General features: G+C 51.0%; 1 protein-coding gene across 2 annotated transcripts in view; it reads right to left on the minus strand.

Moving 5' to 3' along the window:
* The window catches only part of LDLRAD4 (low density lipoprotein receptor class A domain containing 4), a 407,799-nt gene that overhangs the window by 363,395 nt on the left and 26,031 nt on the right, over positions 1-18,373 (minus strand). Inside the window, exons 2-3 of one of the 2 annotated variants that reach the window (XM_025365259.1) lie at positions 1,325-1,407; positions 881-937 (exon numbers count right to left, since the gene is read on the minus strand). The gene's annotated coding sequence lies outside the window, so the exon portion shown is untranslated. The remainder of the gene's footprint in view (positions 1-880; positions 938-1,324; positions 1,408-18,373) is intronic. The other variant, XM_025365260.1, reaches the window with a different exon arrangement.

Below are 18,373 nucleotides of genomic sequence, written 5' to 3' on the forward strand. Positions count from 1 at the left end.
TCTACTGGAAGACAGTGCTAGTTTTTGGTGGGTCAATTCAATGGGAACTGTATTTGAGACAATAAAAGAGAAATGAAACTGCGCCCACGCCTTTGTCAGCCCTGGCAGAGAGGTGCTGCCACCGCCCACCTCAAGCTGGCGGTGAATGTGCCAAACGATGGAAGAAAAACGGCTGCTCCACACCCACCCAGCCAGCGAAGAGCTGGGATTTTCAAACACCGCGCTGTTCTGTCAGGTTAACAAAGGCATCGTGTGAATAACAAGCATTTCGTCAGTCACTGAACATCCGCGAGGCGTGCGGTCTGGGTGTTCCCCACGAGCTCTTTCCACCCCAGCTTCCCGAGAGCCAATCGAATGGGCGTGAAATCCACTCAGGAGACAGGAGAGACACTGGAGCTCAGCAGTGGAGGAGCTGCCCTCACACGGAACCCAAGCGTGGTTTGCTCTGCCATGCATACTGCTTTGCACCCGCAATTCGGGAAGGCGTCAAACTGTAAAAAGTCTATTTACATTCCAGGGTCTGTGTGCCTCAGCAAGGAAGCACCGTGAATCCTCCTGGATTCTCCAGGTGCCTCCTCAGCTGCCAACAGCAACCAGAAAGGAGAAGGCTGGGATATGCTCTAAGAGCTTCGGGGTGGATTCCTCATTAAGTTGTTTCATTTGCCAAAAGTTTTATCGAGCTCCTGACACTGCTGGCACTGTTCTAGGCCCTGAAGAAAAAATAAATGGAAGGGAGGAGGACAAGCGGGAGAGAGCGAGGTGCTTGCCCTCAAAAGGCTTACATTCTAGAAAGGGATTTCCCATAAGCAACGAGTCCCATCACCAGGCATGTTAAAAATTTAGAAAAAAATTGGATCTTATATTTTATAGAATGTGTTACCTTCCTGAAAATTCTCATGTATTTCTTCACTTGATGTTCTTTGACATCAAATGAAGACTGATAATGAGACAAAATCAGCATCACTAGAATCCCAGAGGAACTGAGAAAACACAGCGTTGAGGGGGCAGGGTATCCTGAGGCCAGAGGCTGACACTGGCATGCCAGATGGGGGCTCCCGGCACCCCCTAGCTCTCTCTGCCACTGACTGTCTCCCACCAGGGCTGGCTCTGAAAACACACAGGTGTCACCCACGCTTCTACTGTGAATAGACACCCAAGCCCCAGCAATGGACATCCAGCCCCAAGGAAGAAACACACCAATGAGGCGCACCCTGTAAAAACCAACGCAGCCAGACAGCTCCACCATCGCAGAGCAGCTCCTGCCACGACAAGCGCGACTTCCCGGACGTCACCACAAAGAACAGTCACAAGTGGCTCCACCTACCTTTTAAACTATACAGAAGCTGATGGGAGTTCTTGGAAATGGCCCAACAGGAGGTTGACGTCACGAACGTAGAGCTTGAACCACTAGAAAGAAAGATGAAGAGCTTCTGTGAGCCGTTGGTTTATTTTCGTGTGTCCCCCCCTCCCAAGTTCCAAAACTGGTTAAATATTTGAGGGCTGTCATGAGAAGAGACATAAATATCAAAATGAATACAATAAAAATGCAACAATAAGCATCAAGTAATAAAGGGAAGGCAGAGAGAAGAATTACAGCACAGAATTACCGAACTGGGACAGAATCCCCCTCTGCCTCCACTCAGCCACAGGGCACCAAGTCCTCATCTGCCAAAGGACACACACTTGGTCCTGCAGAGGCACGGGCCTCCTCTTCGATGAGAGGCCAAGTAACAGACAGCATCCCTGTTGGACTGGCCTTCTTAAAATTCATACACACCCTAAAGGCTGTGAAAAGACCATCTTCTTTCACAGCAATCCAAACTGTCTCAAGACAACATGGGTCCACCTAAAAGCGGGCGGGCTCCGCTGAAATACATGTCTGATTTCATGGGAGAAGCAGGCCCTCTAGCAGTGACACTGCTGGGATGGTAACATTCACGACTCTGCCTGCAAGGCTGCCTTGACCTGCCCTCCATCCTGTTAGGAGACTGTCCTCCCAGCTGGTGCTCCAGATTTTGTCCAGTCCATACAACCTGTCACCGGCGTCCCCATCCCAACGGAGCGAGGATGCTCTGTGGGCACCGCACCATCCCAGGCGGAGCGCCGGGTATCCTCGGGTGACCGCCTCGAGCTCACAGAGCAGTTTCCGGGGAACTCAGCAAGGCTCCGCCTCAGACACCACAAGCACCTCTCAGCACCCTGCCCGCCAGTGTGCGGGACACACGCTTGTCCAAGGGGGACTAAGCCACCATCTGTGTAGCTTGTGTGCTGCAGTTCATTCTCCAGGAGGCTCGTACCCCAAAGCGTGTTCCTGCCATATGCCACTCCTGAGTGATCAGCCCATGTAAAGACAGCCGGATGAAACACAGCTGCACCGGGCTAGAGGAGCCTGGGAGACTCCTGCGGAGCCCTACCCCAGCCAAACACCTCCTTCCCATCAGTGCTGGGAGCCTACAGACATTCCTTTCTCCTCCTGTTTCCTGCCTGCTGAGAGATGAAAACAACCCACTGCTGATTTTCCAGATCTTAGTTTTTATTCCTCCACTGGGGCTGTTCTCGCCAGTCTTCCTAGGACACAAACGCCCAGATTTCTTGGGAACAGAAGTCTGTGAAATAACCAGAAAGGTACTGTGGTGGGCAGAATTCCAAGGTGAACCCCCAAATTGCTCCCACCCTGTACAACTCCCTCCCCTTGAGCGTAGGTGGAAGCTGTGACTGGTTTCTACCCACCGAATACCGCAAAGGATGCTTCTCCCCACACCAGGTGACCTACGTAGGATCCCATCTTAGCGATGAGGGAGTGGCAGACTCCCTTGCTGGCTTGGAGAAGCGAGCTGCCACCTCGTGATGGGGCCTGTGGGGGGCCACTTGGCAAAGCACTACAGGGGCTCCCCAAGGACCTGAGAGCAGCCCCCAGCTGCCAAGCAGCAAGGGAACAAGGACATCAGTCCTGCGGTTACACGTCAGCAAATTCCACCAGCAACCTGCATGAGCCTGCAGGTGGATTCTTCCCCACTCAAACCTGCAGATGGGAACACAGCCTGGCTAACACCTTGACTACAGCCTGACCAGAGAACCAGCTAAGCCATGCCTGACTCTGGAGCCATGGAGACTGTGAGATAACCAATGAGTACTGTTTTCAGCTCCCACGTTTATGATAATTTGTTACACAGCAACAGAAAACTGTAAGTATAACTTAGTAATTAGGCCGGGTATGGTGGCTCATGTCTATAATGCCCGTACTTTGGGAGGCTGAGGCGGGTGGATCAGGATGCCACGAATTCGAGACCAGCCTGGCCAACACAGTGAAACCCCGTCTTTACCAAAAAATACAAAAATTAGCTGAGCGTGGTGGTGCACACCTATAGTTCCAGCTACTCGGGAGGCTGAGGCATGAGAACCACTTGAACCCAGGAGGCCGAGGTTGCCGAGAGCCAAGATCGAGCCACTGCACTCCAGCATGGGCGACAGAGTGAGACCCTACCTCAAAATAAATAAATCAATCAACAAACAAACTTAGTAATTACATATGGGGTACATAATATAAAGTGTACATGCATATACTAAATGCATACACAACTGTCCATTAGACCAGGCCTCTGCCCTGCCTCATCGACCAAAAGTGGAAATTCATTCTCCTCCTCAACTTTGAGCTCCTCGTGGGCAGAAACCACATCCCCGTCCGTCATCCTGGCATCCCCAAGACTGCGCAGAGTGTGTGGCACACGGGAGGCCTTTAACATTTGTTTTCTTTTATCCTTGTTTGTGTGCACATAGTAAGTACATGTATTTACGGGGTACATCAGTTGTTTGGATATAGGTATTTAATATGAAATAAGCAAATCACGCAGAATGGGGTTTCCATCCCATCAAGCATTTATCCTTTGAGTTACAAACAATCCAATTACACTCTTTAATTTTAAAATATACAATTAAGTTACTACTGACTATAATCACCTTGTTGTGCTACTAAAATTTTTTAAATGAGCCACAGTAATAGAATTATGATTTGTCAATGTCTAGTCACAAAAAGGCCATAGCAACCGAACTTATTCAAGTCTTCAAAGCAGAGCCCATAGCTTTGAATTTCAAAATAGGTTGAAGATATTTGGCTTCATGTTCTACCCCCAAAGAATGAACACACAACTTCTCCAGCACTGATTTCATTTTGCCAGTGAACCTGAGTCAGTGCTTAAAATGTCACTCAGTAGTTCTTACTTTTGTCAAATATCCTTGCCACTTCTCTGGCATCTAGCGATCTGCAGTTCAAGGTTAAAAACGAAAAGTTCCCTAAGAGAATTTCCAAAGTAAGAATTTGTGACTCATTTTTAATTTTCCATTAGTATCAATAAATCTTTCCTTCCCAACTAAAGTGACAAAACCTGTATGGGTCAAATGGCCAGGCTCTAATTCTGAAACAAAATACCAATCCAATTTCCTGGCAACCTGTTTCAAAATTTCTTTTAGATTTTTTTTGAAACAGGGTCTTGCTTGGTGTCCACACTACAGTGCAGTGGCTGCCCACAGGCACAAGCACAGCTCACTGCAGCCTCAAACTCCTGGACTCAAACGATCCTCCTGCCTCAGCCTCCCCAGTAGCTGGGACTACAGGTGCGCACCACCATGCCGAGCTCTTTAAGATATTCTCTTTTTACACTGATAATTTTTAACTATTTTAAGCAAGACTTTAAGCTCTGTTGAAAATAATAATTCAACACATACAGTTCCTGCTATCCAACATTGTGTCTATTTTACATTCCAAAAGGACTAGTTTTAATGACAGTGATATTTTAAAACACTTAAATCAATAAAATTACTTTAAAAAGTACAAAAAAACTTTATTCATTACAGAAACCTGTCACACTCCCCTGAAATCTATATTCAGGACTGTATAATACATTCCCACTTCTTCATCAACCACTCAGCAAACGCGATCATCATCTCCACGCTTTCTCCCTCATGCTCAGCCTCGCAGGCAGCAGGATTCTCACACCCAAGCCAAGAAAAACTAAAAACAGCAGTTCCATGACACGAGGCAGAGAACTGCAACGAACTCACCTCTTCCTTTCAGCATAACTTTAACTCTAGCTGTGAAAATAGCCACTGACCTGCTGCTTAGCATCCCCTGTGTAGGGACCAGCAGGGAACCGGGGGGGTCACTCACCAACCCCTCCCCAGGCCCAGCCAAGGGATCAACGGCTCCAGGTCACAGCACAAAGGCAGACCTGACGCCCCACCCAGGCCTCCTCCCTCTGTTCTAGTAAACACAGGCTTTTTCCATAACCTCACCAAACACAACTCAACGTCAAGCCCAGGCCTCCAAGAAAGAAGGCCGAGCCCAAACACGAAGCCTCCCCCAAGGAAATCAAGCCGTCAGAAGAAAGGTTCATTCAACAGGAAGCCACTGGGGACAGCCAGCGAGCACCGCCGCCCGCCGAGGAGAGAAGAGAAGGTGCTGGCTGAGCTCCTCGCACGCCACACCCCGCGGCACCAGGCACCGATCGGGGCATCCACACGTGGCTTTCCAACAGCATGGTCCTGAGGGGCTGCCGATCTCACGGGCCCCAAACCACCTCCTGAATGACATGTCCCAGACACGGCTGTGAGCCACAGGCCCCCAGGAAGCAGAGCGAGAAGAGGCAGAGTGGGTGGGTGTCCTCGGGTGGAAAGTATCCACTCCTGAAAAGTGACAGGCAGCACCGCTCTTGCACCAGGACAGGACGGCACGAGGGGCTGGAGGATGGAAAACCCCGAAGGGAAGCAGGCGCACTTATTCTTAATCTTTCCAGTGTTCTCACTCTCTCGTGAAGGTCAAGGAAGATGGGAAATTTGTTTGGGCAAACGCTGAAGAGAAGCCTGGCCACAGGCTTCCGGGCTCTCTCCGGGGCAGGACTCGCTCCAGCTGGTGGCTGGGTCCTGGGAAGCAGAGCCATTTAAAACACAAGGGGCTGGGCACGGCGGCTCACGCCTGGAATTCCAGCACTTCGAGAGGCCGAGGTGGGAGGATCACTGAAGCTCACGAGAAGCCTGAGCAATTTAGCAAGACCCCGTCTCTGTAAGAAAGAAAACATTAGCGGACGCGGTGGTGCACGCCTGCGGTCCTATCTGCTCAGGAAGCTGAGGCGGGAGGATCTCTTGTGCCCGGGAGTCTGAGGCTGCAGTGAGCTATGATCACACCACCGCACTCCAGCCTGGGCAACAGAGTGAGACCCTGTCTCCAACATACACACACACAAGGAGGCCCAGAGAGAGTGAAGAGCCATCTCAGGGAAATCGTCACGGGACAGAAAATACACAGAGCAGCTGGTGACATAAGAAACAGAAAAGAAAGGCACCCTTCCCCAAACCAACCTTCCTTACGATGCTCTTTCCAGAAACGCTGCAGATGGACCCAGCCCGTCACCACAGATGCCGTAACACACCTGATTATCGCATCAGGGACAGTTTCACACCGTAAAATGCACGTGTGCATCCATTCATGCATTCGACCTGTAAACGCCACATGGTTTTTGTTTTGATAATTTTCTAACATCTTTACAAGCTGATGCACCACAGCTCCCTAGCTTCCATCTCGCTCACAGGGATGCATTATTCTGAGCAGACTGAAGCCGAGTTACACCGACCGTAGGTGTGACTTTCCTGGGGCCTCACTGGCCACCACCAGGAACCTGCACTCACTGAGTCTGGCCTCAGCGAAGAGACAGGGGTCATGGTAACCCCAGTCACGGAGCAGCAGGAGGTCTCCAGCTGTCCCTGAAGGGTCCCGGCCGGGTCTACAAGGCTGCCATGCAGAGTGACCACGCACTGGCCACGGCTCCTGCAGGCTGCAGAACGCCGCTGTCCCTGCAACAGCCTAGAGCGTGACCGCCTGTGTCCTAACAAAGCCGCAGCAAGCATTTCATCAGCGCCGTTCAGACCTGAGGAATACGCATGGAGCACGCAGCATGGGGCGACACCAAGGACACTAACTCGGCCAGGAGGAGCGGGACGGAGGCGAAAGCCAGGCACTGTCTGGCAGCTCTCTCGCTGCGTTTGGGTTTTCTTCTCCCCAAATAGAAGTGAAGGTCTCTTCAAACCAGATGCAACAATAAAGTGGTCCGGTTTTGCTTGCCGGGAACAAACGAGGAATGGCGACGGCCGTCTGGCAAGTCCCCTCCTCTGGAGCGCAGAGCACCACCTCCGGCCGCTGCCAGGGCACAGTTCAAGTGCCCAGTCTCTTCACAGACGCGAGCCCCACGACACCCTCTAGGGGATTTCTACCTGGACCAAGGCAACCCAGGCCCCGCACAGCTGCCACGCACAGGTCAGGAGCATCCCTCAAAGTAAGCACTGAGGGCCGGGTGCGGTGGCTCACGCCTGTAATCCCAGCACTTTGAGAGGCTGAGGCAGGTGGATCACGAGGTCAAGAGATCAAGACCATCCTGGCCAACGTGGTGAAACCTCGTCTGTACTAAAAATACAAAAATTAGCCAGGCGTGGTGGCGGGCGCCTGTAGTCCCAGTTCCTCAGGAGACTGAGGCAGGAGAATCACTTGAACCCGGGAGGCGGAGGTTGCAGTGAGCCGAGATTGCACCACTGCACTGCAGCCTGGCAACAGAGCAAGACTTCATCTCAAAAAAAAAAAAAAAAAAAAGCACTGCACGGTGGGTGGGGTGGAAACTGACTTGCTGGGAGCAGTCCCTGTGCCAGGGGCTGATTCAGCTTTTCCCACCCTCTCCCTTCAACCAAGATCTGCCAGTCAAAGCAAAAGAAGTCCATGTGCCTAACGTCAGCTAACACTCTTGGCTCAAGTGCTCAGGCAGCAAAGTTCAGAGGCCCCACCTCCTGGGCGTCAAAAATTCCAGAGCCACCTACAGGAAGACAGGACAAGGCCAACCTCGGGGAGCGCTACCGGCATCCAAGGCCTTCACGCAACAGGGGCTTATCAGATGCTGAACGTGCCAGGCCTTGTGTCAGATGCTGAGGACATCACAAGGGGAAGAACAATGAGAAGAGGCCTTCGACCCGGACTCTTCGGTCTTCGGGGTAGCTACGGTCTCCTTCGGCGGACTGAGAAAGACCTGGAGAACTCAGTACCCAGAGAGTGCCCTGGAAGCCCCCAGTGGGAACTAGGAAACGGGCCTTCTACGGGCTCGGAGGGTCCCTCTGCACCGCTGCTTCCACATAGGCACTGAACACCCACCGTCACGACGCCAGAGAAACGGGGAACCCTCCAGTCATCTACATCAGCAGCAAGAAACAACTTCGGTTACAGTCACTTGAGTCTTAGCTAAGCCTCATTAGATTCTCATTATTTAAGTCTGTCAATGGTATAATAGGACAGTTCTATATTAACTAGAATGGTTTAAAAATCACGACACCCTATTTCGCAGCATTTCCGGACGGCAAAATGTTCACTGCTCATTGGTGTATGTGTTTAGTTGTTGTTTAGGTAAACTGAGCCAATAATAAACATCTATTATTGATCATTCTCCTCCATTAAACTATGTTTGATCTTTCCTCTGTAAATCCCCCATAGTAGTAGTCATCGTATACTTTCATATATTTCAAATGCAATATATACGCATGTACACATATATACACAGGTAACGTCCAAATACATACATACACAAACACACTCTGGGTTGTGGTATTTAAATACATACACATACATATGTATCACATGTATAACTTTAGTTTCTAAAAACAATAGTCTCATTGCTTGAAATACATTTTCTCTTCCCTTCTATTGGAGATCGCTTTTTTAGTGCCGGCTGTGATCTCCGCTCCTGCAGAGTTCCAGCCTCCCACCACAGCCTCCCGCCGCAGCCTCACGCCCTCCTGCCGCAGCCCCCCGCCGCAGCCCCTCCCGCCGCCAGGGTCTGGAAAGCAGAAAGCAGCTGTGTTCTGCTCAAGCCAAACAGAACTCGCCCCATCTGTATTTTCTGTGCGTAAACTTTACCGGTCAAGTCCTGGACCCAATGCTCTGAAATAACTCACTGAAAACACAGTCTACTGCTAACGCACTTTGCTCACCTTCCAGTGCTTTGATAAACTTGTACGCGGTAATGCAAATAGGCCTGGAATAAGCATACTTTGCCCTCTCGACCAGCCAATTCAGCCTCTACACATCTGTAGTGAGTCCCAAGGGTCTACATTTCCTTTTTTCTTTTTTTTTTTTAAGAGACAGAGTCACCCAGGCTAGATTACAGTGGAGCCATCACAGTTCACAGCTGGCTCCACTTTCTGGGTGCAGGTGATCCTCCTACCTCAGCCTCCCAGGTAGCTGGGACCACAGGTAGGCATGCCACCACACCCAGCTACTTTTTAACATTTTTGTACCATTGGGATCTTGCTATGTTTCCCAGCCTGGTCTCAAACTCCTGGGATCAAGAGATCATCCCATCTTGGCCTGTCAAAGTGCTGAGACGTCAGATGTGAGCCACCATGCCCAGCCTCCACACGTCTAACCAGCTCCCAGGAGACACCAGCACGGCAGTCCAGTAACATGGCTCTAGACAGCCTGGTGTGTTTGCAGATCACGGTAGCCTGCCTCGACTCCCCTACAAACACTTGTTCAAATCCACAGCAGTGAGAGCCTGCTGAGAAGGCAGCTATTCGAGTGACACCCATAAGCAAGTTAACAGGGACGTCGGGTGATGGACAGGGCCACGCGGGAGGATGGAGGACAGAACATCCAAGAGGGCACTAGAAGGAAGGGGTCGAAGAAGGCCATGAGGACACTGAGCTTGAGAATGAAACCAAGCCTGCTGCAGAAACCCATGAACCGTTCAAGATGAAAAGAGCACGTCTGTCTGGAAGGAGCTCCCACACTGCCGACTCACACCGACTTCAAGCGTGAGCATGACGTCAGACAGCTCGCGAGGGCCCCAGCAGGCTGGGAAACAGGCACCGATGCCACCAGCAGAAGCCACCACGCAAATGGGCTTCCCCTTAGGAAAAAAAAAAAAAGAAAAAAAGATCATCTACCCCAGTTTATTTGAAAAGACACAGATGCTCCAAATATTCCCACATTCACGGATCATTTTAATTGAAAATAGAGACAAGCTTCTACTACCTCATCAGAGCACCAGTTCAGAGCATAATATCTGATTGTAAAGACTGTCATTGTGTGTAAGCCAGCTGCTTACATTTCATTGAGCCCGTGTTTTAAAAAGATTACCAAGTTCCTCTTCATTTTACACCATTCTTAGAATATTTCTCAGTACTTTCTCTATGAGACCACTGAAAAATAACCACTGGCACTGAGATCCTGCCCAGCCTGGGAGCCACTAGTAACTAGTTCAAGTCTGGACATGCTGTTCCACAAGCTTCTAAATTAATAAGGGTAAAAATAAACTTCCAGAAAAGGCAAACCCTACATTAGTTCAGCCTTCTCGCATCCAAAGACACGCAACCTTTCCTCATTCTTGTGGGTTTCATAAACTAAGCAGCACAGCACACTGTAAACTGATTTGCTGGTTTCCACACGTGCTGCCAAATTTCCACGTCTGCAAAACCAATTTCAATCAAACAAAAACCCTAAAGTTAATCTTCTAGTTCTTCACAGGGTCCAATTTATTCAGAATGTGGGGTAAAAAGCTGGAAGACAAGAAATCAATTGTTGGCAAATAATGTCAATGTTAATTTACTGTCTTCATTTTTTAAATCACTACTTTGTCTCAGGATCATTTCCTCCTCCGAGATCTGGAAAGTCTTTAAAAAGTGGACACTGCCAAACAATGGCCTTGTTATAAGCCACAGTTTAGTTATTTTAAGGCATTTACTTTACTGCCTTTTAGCTGAAGTTCTCATGAAAATCTTTCCAAGCCACTAACTTTGTTAAGGATTTTTACAGGTTTACAATATAATACTGCACAGCTTCTAAACGTTTCAGGGTTTCACTCTGCCCGTTACTTTAGCCTTTAAGAGAGCAGCAGAGTCTGGAGTTAACGACGTAGGTAAGAGAAAGGGACGCCAAGAGGGGAAACGCTGGCAGTGGCTTAACAAGGCTGCATTCCGAGGGAACAGCTAAAGGGCAGCCTGCGGTGTGAGGCTGCTTATAACAGACAGCAGAGGCAGTCTGCAGGCACAGCATTTGGCATCTGCTGACTCCCTAAGAGATCTCCTGTCCTCTGCCTTCAGTAGTCTGCTCAGATGTGCATAGAAAGACCAAGAAGCCCCATATTTTCAGATGCTCAGACGAAACCATCTCCCACTAGGCCAGAATCCCAACAGGGGAGGGGGGCAGGGAGAAGAGTCAAGCCGAGCGGGGAGGAGGGTGAAGGAGGAACTGAGACAAAGGAAGAAGGACAGAGTCCAGGACAGACTGGCCGGGGAGGCGGAGTGGCACCATCCACAACCCATCAACAGGAACAAAATATTCTGCCCTGGGACAAGAAAACAAAGGAAATCAGTAGAAAACTATAGTCTTAAACTTAAGAGAAAATATCTCTCCAGGTACATCTTGGAAAGTACAAGAGTTTCAAAAGACAAAAAGGACGGCGTCAAGCCAGGTGCACTGGGAGGAGTAGCTGTCGTCCCAGCTACCACAGAGGCGAGGTGGGAGGACGGCTCAAAGTGAGGAGTTCAGGTCTAGCCTGGGCAACAGAGTGAGGCCTCATCTCTAAAAAACTGTTTTAAAAGAAAAAGAAAGAATGCATTGGTCTGCCCGTGCTACCTTAAGTCAAAGCTCAGGAAGGACAGTGGGTGACTCACAGGCTGTGCCAGTTCTCATGGCATGCAAGCTGTCACCAGGGGCCCCAGGAGAGCTGCTGGACAATCCTTACACGCGTGTGGTTTCCAATCAGCCAGAATGGGGGGCCCCAGCCTCCGGCTTAACCCTTCCAGAAAAGCAAAAGATGAGAATGAACAGACGAAGTAGCTGAGTTACATGCGGCATCTGAGGTGAAGCTCATCTCAGTTAGACAGGAGCAGGAGCTGCACCTGAGCGAAAACTGATGGCTGATCTCATACATGCAAACACCAAACAGCACAGGGGTTGTTTACAGAAAGTAAATTAGCATTCACAGGCTATGCCCCGGGCAGCTTCACCATCCTGACCAAACTGCCCCCATTCTTCTCAGACTCCACCACCACATGTGACAGGTGGAACGGGTGGTGCTGGCTTTAAAATGAAGGGAACGGACCTCTCTTCCGACAACTACTAATGCTGCAGGCCTGTGTGCACACACTAAAAACAACACAACACACACACAGACACACACATGTGTGTGTGTGGAAACCGATCAGGGATCAGAAGTAGAGTTTCCAGAAGTTCCAAACATTATTTTGATAATTTTTAAGTGCACAGCAAAAAAAAAAAGTGTATCACTCTACATCTACATCATTACATACCAAAAAATGTTTCTGTTAGAATTATTTGGCCCTTACAAGTGAAAGTACATTTTGCAAAGATAGGTGTCACTGAACTGCTAAAGCAATGTCAGCAGTCACCTTCATAATTCGGACCTGCAGTCTGAGAATATTTTCACGAACCTCCCCCTTGCCACCATTACCCTGTTCATTCTAACCAGGACCTAGGCCTGAACTCAGAAAATGCTGTTCTTTCACAAAGAGATTCCACATGAAAGTAGATCTATAGCCTTCAGTTGACGTGGAGGATTTTCTGCCTCACTAAACATAAAAATTGCAGCTCCTAGTGTTACTCGTACTCAGAATTCTGTTCGTTTCAACTCTCTTCCTAGTCAGCGACGTGCCACCTCTGAGGCTGTGACTGAAACTGTAGCTAACACTCGGAAGGCAGCTCCAAGGGTGATGTGGGGACAGGGCTCCAGGGATCTGCCCAGGAGTCTGGCCAGGACTGCGGTGCTGGGCTCGCCTCAGAGCAGCTCCCTCTCCTCCACGGAGAAGCCGTCGCCAGGCAGCGCCTGAGTGTGGAGGCCCTGCCGCAGCCTGCCTCCCGCCTAAGACGGTCACTATGCCAATTCGAAACAAAACAAAACAAAGCTCATTCCCAGCTGTGTCTAGTCTGAGCCCAGATCTGGAGAAGGCAGCCACCAGAGACCCTCAGCGTCCTCCCGCCTCTGCACACCCGAGCCCCGTGCCGGAAAGAAAGGGGAAGCCAAGCCCAGGTTGGGTGCCTTCCTCAGCGGGCTGTGTCTGTATGTGTCTGCGGTCCCCAGGACCGCTCCTGCCCACACCTGGCTGCAGACCCAGTGCAGGGCACAGGAGTTGTGCGGGAGGAATGAAGCCAGGCCCTGCCCTCGAGGAGCTCCCGGGTTAGCTGTGAATGCAGGGCTGAGGGCAGCGGGCTCACGCGGACTCTGCAGCAAAACGACCTTCTGTGTTCCCGGGTCCACAGGAAGAAGTTGGGGGAGCCCTAAAAACAAGCCCCGAAAAAGCCTTTGTTTTTAAGGTCTGGGCGAGTGCTACTCATTGTCCAAACTACAGAACCACTGTGCCAAGGGGCATTTTTGCTAAAACACACGTTCACTGCTGGGCACCATCTCAGCATCTGAGTCAGAATCTCTTGGGGTGGGGTCCAGGAATCCGTATTTTTAACAAGCTCCCCAGATAATGCTTAAACATATCGATGCTCCAAACCAGAGCTCTAAACCTAGATCAGGCAGATCCACTCGGGGGTGAGGAGGAGGCTGAGCGCTCAGGGGTGGGAGAAGAACAGGGGCCCACCTGGGGGACGGCGAGGACCTCAGGAGTAGTGGGGAGTGGGCTGAGGAGGACCCCTGGAGGCCTGAGCTGTGGGCAGCAGAGCGGGGTCCCAGGGTCACCCCTATGGGAGATGACTTCAGCAGACCTTGAAGAAGATCTGAGCACCAGGCAAGCAGGACCCACGGCCAACAAAGCCCTGGGGAGTGGGGCCGGGTGTGGCTGAGTGACAAGTCCTCGGAAACGTGCCTGGAAAGGACAGTCCCCAGATGACCGATATCAGCCACCTCATCTTTCTCAGTGAGTCAGGGATCAAAGGAGATTTATTTCTCCACAAAAATGAAGAGACGTGGCATGCCTTGCTCCTGGGTGCACGGACCTATTCATCCCTGTCGCACATTTCGACAAATTGCAATGAGCCCAGAAAAGGGCTCACCTGGCCAGCTGCCGTGTGGCTGCAGGACGGAGGAAGCCACGCTCCAGGCGGCACAGTGGGAAGCGGGAGGGCTTCGAGTGTCCCCGGAGGAACTGAGTGAAATGGGGGCTGGAGACAGAGACCCTAGCCAGGCCACACAGGTACGTTCGGCGTTGACCTTCAGAGCCACGCAGTGACAGGTCAGCCTTGCCGCTAGGTGGTAAGAAGGTTCTCAGAACGAGATCCCGGACCAGGAGTTTGGAAGGCACAGGGAAGGCACAGGGAAGGATACAAGGAGGGGAGAGACGGCGGAGGCTGGAGGCAGGGCAGTCTGTTCGGAGGCTTTTGCAAAAGTCCAAGCAAGAAATGTTGAGAACGGAAGGCAGTGACCACAGCAGGAGGAAAGGAGCCGTGTGGAAAACACTGCGAAGGTAGAATCACAGGCCTTGGTGACACAGTGGACCGATCAGGGAGCCAGGAGGGGGTCAGAACGGCACCAGGTTCTGGCTTGGGCAACTCAGCTTTAACTCAGGTAAAAGAAAAGAGAGGGCTCTTACATAGTTTTACAAATCAATTTGCCAATGCCTCCCCCAACCCTGAAACACTGGAGTCTGTAGGTTCGGGAAGACCGTACTCGAAATGCTTCTGTGAAACAGTACCCGTGTTGTAAAATGCACCCCGTGCTTTCTCCAGACACATTCTTCAACTACTCTTTTCAGCGAAATGCATCTCAGAAAGCTTCATAAACAAAATCAATCCAGATTCAGAATCCAGGAAGAAGGGAGGGGCTACGCAGAATCACCTCACACAGTCCACAGAACAGCCATCTGCAGAGAAAAGCACGAAACCATCTTCAACCTGCACGGCAATCGCGCAGGGGAAGGAAGCACAGGACGACATCACACACAGGACGACGTCTCCTCTGAAAACAGGCTAGCGGCTTCCCTGCCAGGAATGCCGTCACCTACGCGATCGGGCTCAGAACATCTGCAGACAGAAGTCAACTCCTCATTAGCTAAACTCATAAAGGGACACTGTGGGACTGAATGATGGCAAATACTCCAGAAACCATTCGTTCCTCACTTTCTAAGCATTTTCCTGCACACTGTTGAACATGGGCCAAGGAACTGTCTAACGGTCTGCAGGCGCCCTTTGGAAAGAGCAGCAAGGCCCACTCTGAGGACCACTCGGGGGGCAGGGCTGGGAAGCCCTCCAGGTCTGTGGCCGCAGCTTCTCTGGCCGTTAACATACAGCAGCCGCCTGGCAGGGCCACCTCCTCAAAGGACGCATCCTCACCACTCAGGTCCATCCTGCACCCAGCCCCCACTCTTTCAAATGGTGCCCACCCACCCACTCAACCAACTGCAACTCCGGGCCTGGAAGGGGACAGGTGGGGCCCAATCCGCCAGAGGGGACAGGGCGGGGCCGTGTCCTACTCTGCTCCATCACAGCCCCTCCCAAGCCCCCCCAGACTCGCCCACCCCAGGGTTATATTAGTTTCATCCAAAATTCTTTTTTTTTTTAATTAAACGGTACTTGAGGAACACAAAGTTTCCTCTACCATTCTAAAGTCGTGTTGATTGTATGACTTTATGAAGTGAAATAAGATTACGAATCCAGCAGAAGTTGAAGTTCGGTTACCACCCAGTAATGACCTTTAGAGGGAGAGCAACGCAGTCAGGCGGTCCGCAGGCCAAGCCGGACTCCCTCACTTTAACCATAACAAACACTTAGGACCGGCCAGCTGTGTCTCAAGCTCGGAACATGATTGGTTCTTATTCTTTCCATCTTTATAAGAACCCATGAGGTGGGTAATACGATTACCAACGTCTTCCTTTTATCGATGGAGAAATTAGGGCACAGGAGGGTTGAGGGAAGCATCCAAGGTCACATGGCTGCCAATGGGCACAGTTGGGCCTTGAACCCAGGTCAGCTGGCCCAGAGAAGGTGCCAGGTGNGACTCAGTTTCCACACACACACAGAACCGCACGGGACTCAGTTTCCACACACAGAACCGCACGGGACTCAGTTTCCACACACACAGCCGCACGTGGGCCCTGCTCTGCACAGCTCCACCCCATCTCCTCTGTTCATCTTTGCTCTCAGGCTCCGGTGGCACCTGCAGTCCTGCCTCTCCCCTACCCCCACCGCCAAGTCCCTCCTCCTGAGACACAGCACGGGCACTGCAGACAGGTGGCACGCTACCTGCACCTGGGTAAGCCATAACTCTCGGGCATCTTCAATATAGATGAAGTCTTTACAAATCCTGACGCTCTTCCCTGAAATTCAGAAGTAGGATAGAAACACTGCACTTTCTAATGACAACCTCTACATTTCTAAGCACACGGTTGATGGCACGAGTGGGCTTCTCACTCACTCTGCTGACCTGGCCTCGAGGGTACGGCGGAGTTTAGGGATACAACCCCCAAAGGTTCTGAAGGTCTGAGGCTGGAAACCGAAAAACAGCAGCAAGGATTCTCAGTTCCCAACCTGAACTAAACCGGGATTTCTATAAACATCTGCTGAAATCACTCTGTCCCAGGCAGGCACTGTGCTGGGCATTTTCTCCAAGTTCCCTTTCTGCAAATGAAGAGACTCAGAGTACTCTGAAAACTGTTCACCAGGAACCAGAAATCGAGTCCTTGGCTAAGAAGCCACATTCCTTCTTGGTAAACAAGATGAAGAAAATCTATCATCTAGCAAGTAGAACAGCAAGAATCCACTGGTCTTTTTCCACCAGCAAATGGAATGTTAGGGGCAGAGTTCTGCTATTCCCTGGAGCCAGGACTAATGTGCCCCAGCACCTCACCATTGCCAATGCCCTCGTCACTTCCTCGCGCCTGCTGTGCTAAGACACAGTCCATCGTAGCTGAGCTCTGAAAGCCCCCAGCACTGTCACCTAGGAGAGAAGTGAGGGAGCTGTCAACGTACCAGAGGAGGGATGGGGAAAACAAGCTGGGCTGCCCGACCTGGAAAAGAGGGAACCAGGTGGGGCACCGGCAGTGACTTCAGACACATTAGTCCCAACAAAGGGAAGAAAAGTGAGCCCTGCTCTGAATCCCAGCCAGGGGAGGCCACAGGGAGGCACATTCACCTGCACCCGGGAAGGTTTCTAGGTGCCACGGTGTCCCCCAAAGGGGCTGCATTCAGCAGAGATGAGCTCCCTGTCCTTAGAGCTGCCACACCATGGTAGTCACCGGATAGAACATTGGGGATTCAAGGATGGACCCACCATTGATGTCTATGTGAGAAAAGAGCAAAAAACACAAGGACAGTCCTGGGAAGACAGGCATCTGTAAGGAAGGAGGGAGAGGGTGGCAGAAAGAATAGCAACAAAAAATAATAAAGCAACAGGAAAAAGGAAATAGTCAGCTGAGTCAGAGAAACGCTACACTCGAGAATCCTGCCACCTCCCACAAATTGTCACATGCCCCCGTCACCCTGAACGGGAGCAAATTTTGCCAAGTTCACATAAAACCAATACTACTCGGCTATTTGTCAAAATGGATTAGAGAAAGATTTGCAAAGCGCCCTAATACATTTAAGGCATGTACGACAGTACACAAAGGAAAATCTTCTGCAGCCAGATTTCTCAGACAAAGAAAGGCTTCAGGACGGACCCTGACAGGGCCACCAAAAGGCCAGGGAGGGCAGTGTCCACGGACACCAGCCAGCAGTGAGTGGAAGGGAGCAGGCTCTACGCAGGGTTCCGAGAAGGCTCGCAGCGGAACAGGGCGCACTGCCCACGCCTTGGCACGTGGGCACTCAGCTGCCCCTGGGCATAAGGAGGTCAAGGCGATGACCTCCAATGGAAGTCACGGTGTGCTCTCCGGAGACTATCCAAAAATCACTTAGGGTATTCTCTATTTCAGGGGACGTAACTGACCTGTACTGAGCACCCACTAGCCTACAAAATTTATCTGCCATAATCCACCCAATGCCTCCCAAGAAATCCGAGAGGTCCTGTTACACCCATCTTAAAGAGAGGGAACCGAGGCTGGACAGACCACACAGCCCAAGGTCAGTCACAGGAGCAGCAGTGCAGGAAGCGGCTTCTCCAAACCACGCATTCCCCTCCTGGGGCCTCCATCGGGCCAAGAGACATGAATGCTGGTCTTGCCCTGCACACCCAGTGGGTCTCAGTCATTACAGGCACAGCCAGCAAAGGAAAACAGGCGATGGGAACATTTCCTTTCTCAAAGCAGCCGTGGGTGGCTGTAAAGGCAAATGATCCCATGTAAGTGATGCCCCTTGAGTTTGTGAGCAGCACAGATGGATGGATGGATGGATGATGGATGGATGATGGATGGATGGATGAATGGATGGATGGATGCATGGATGGATGGATGG

The sequence above is a fragment of the Theropithecus gelada genome, chromosome 18 (genome assembly GCF_003255815.1).
Source record: "Theropithecus gelada isolate Dixy chromosome 18, Tgel_1.0, whole genome shotgun sequence".
NCBI lineage: Eukaryota > Metazoa > Chordata > Mammalia > Primates > Cercopithecidae > Theropithecus > Theropithecus gelada.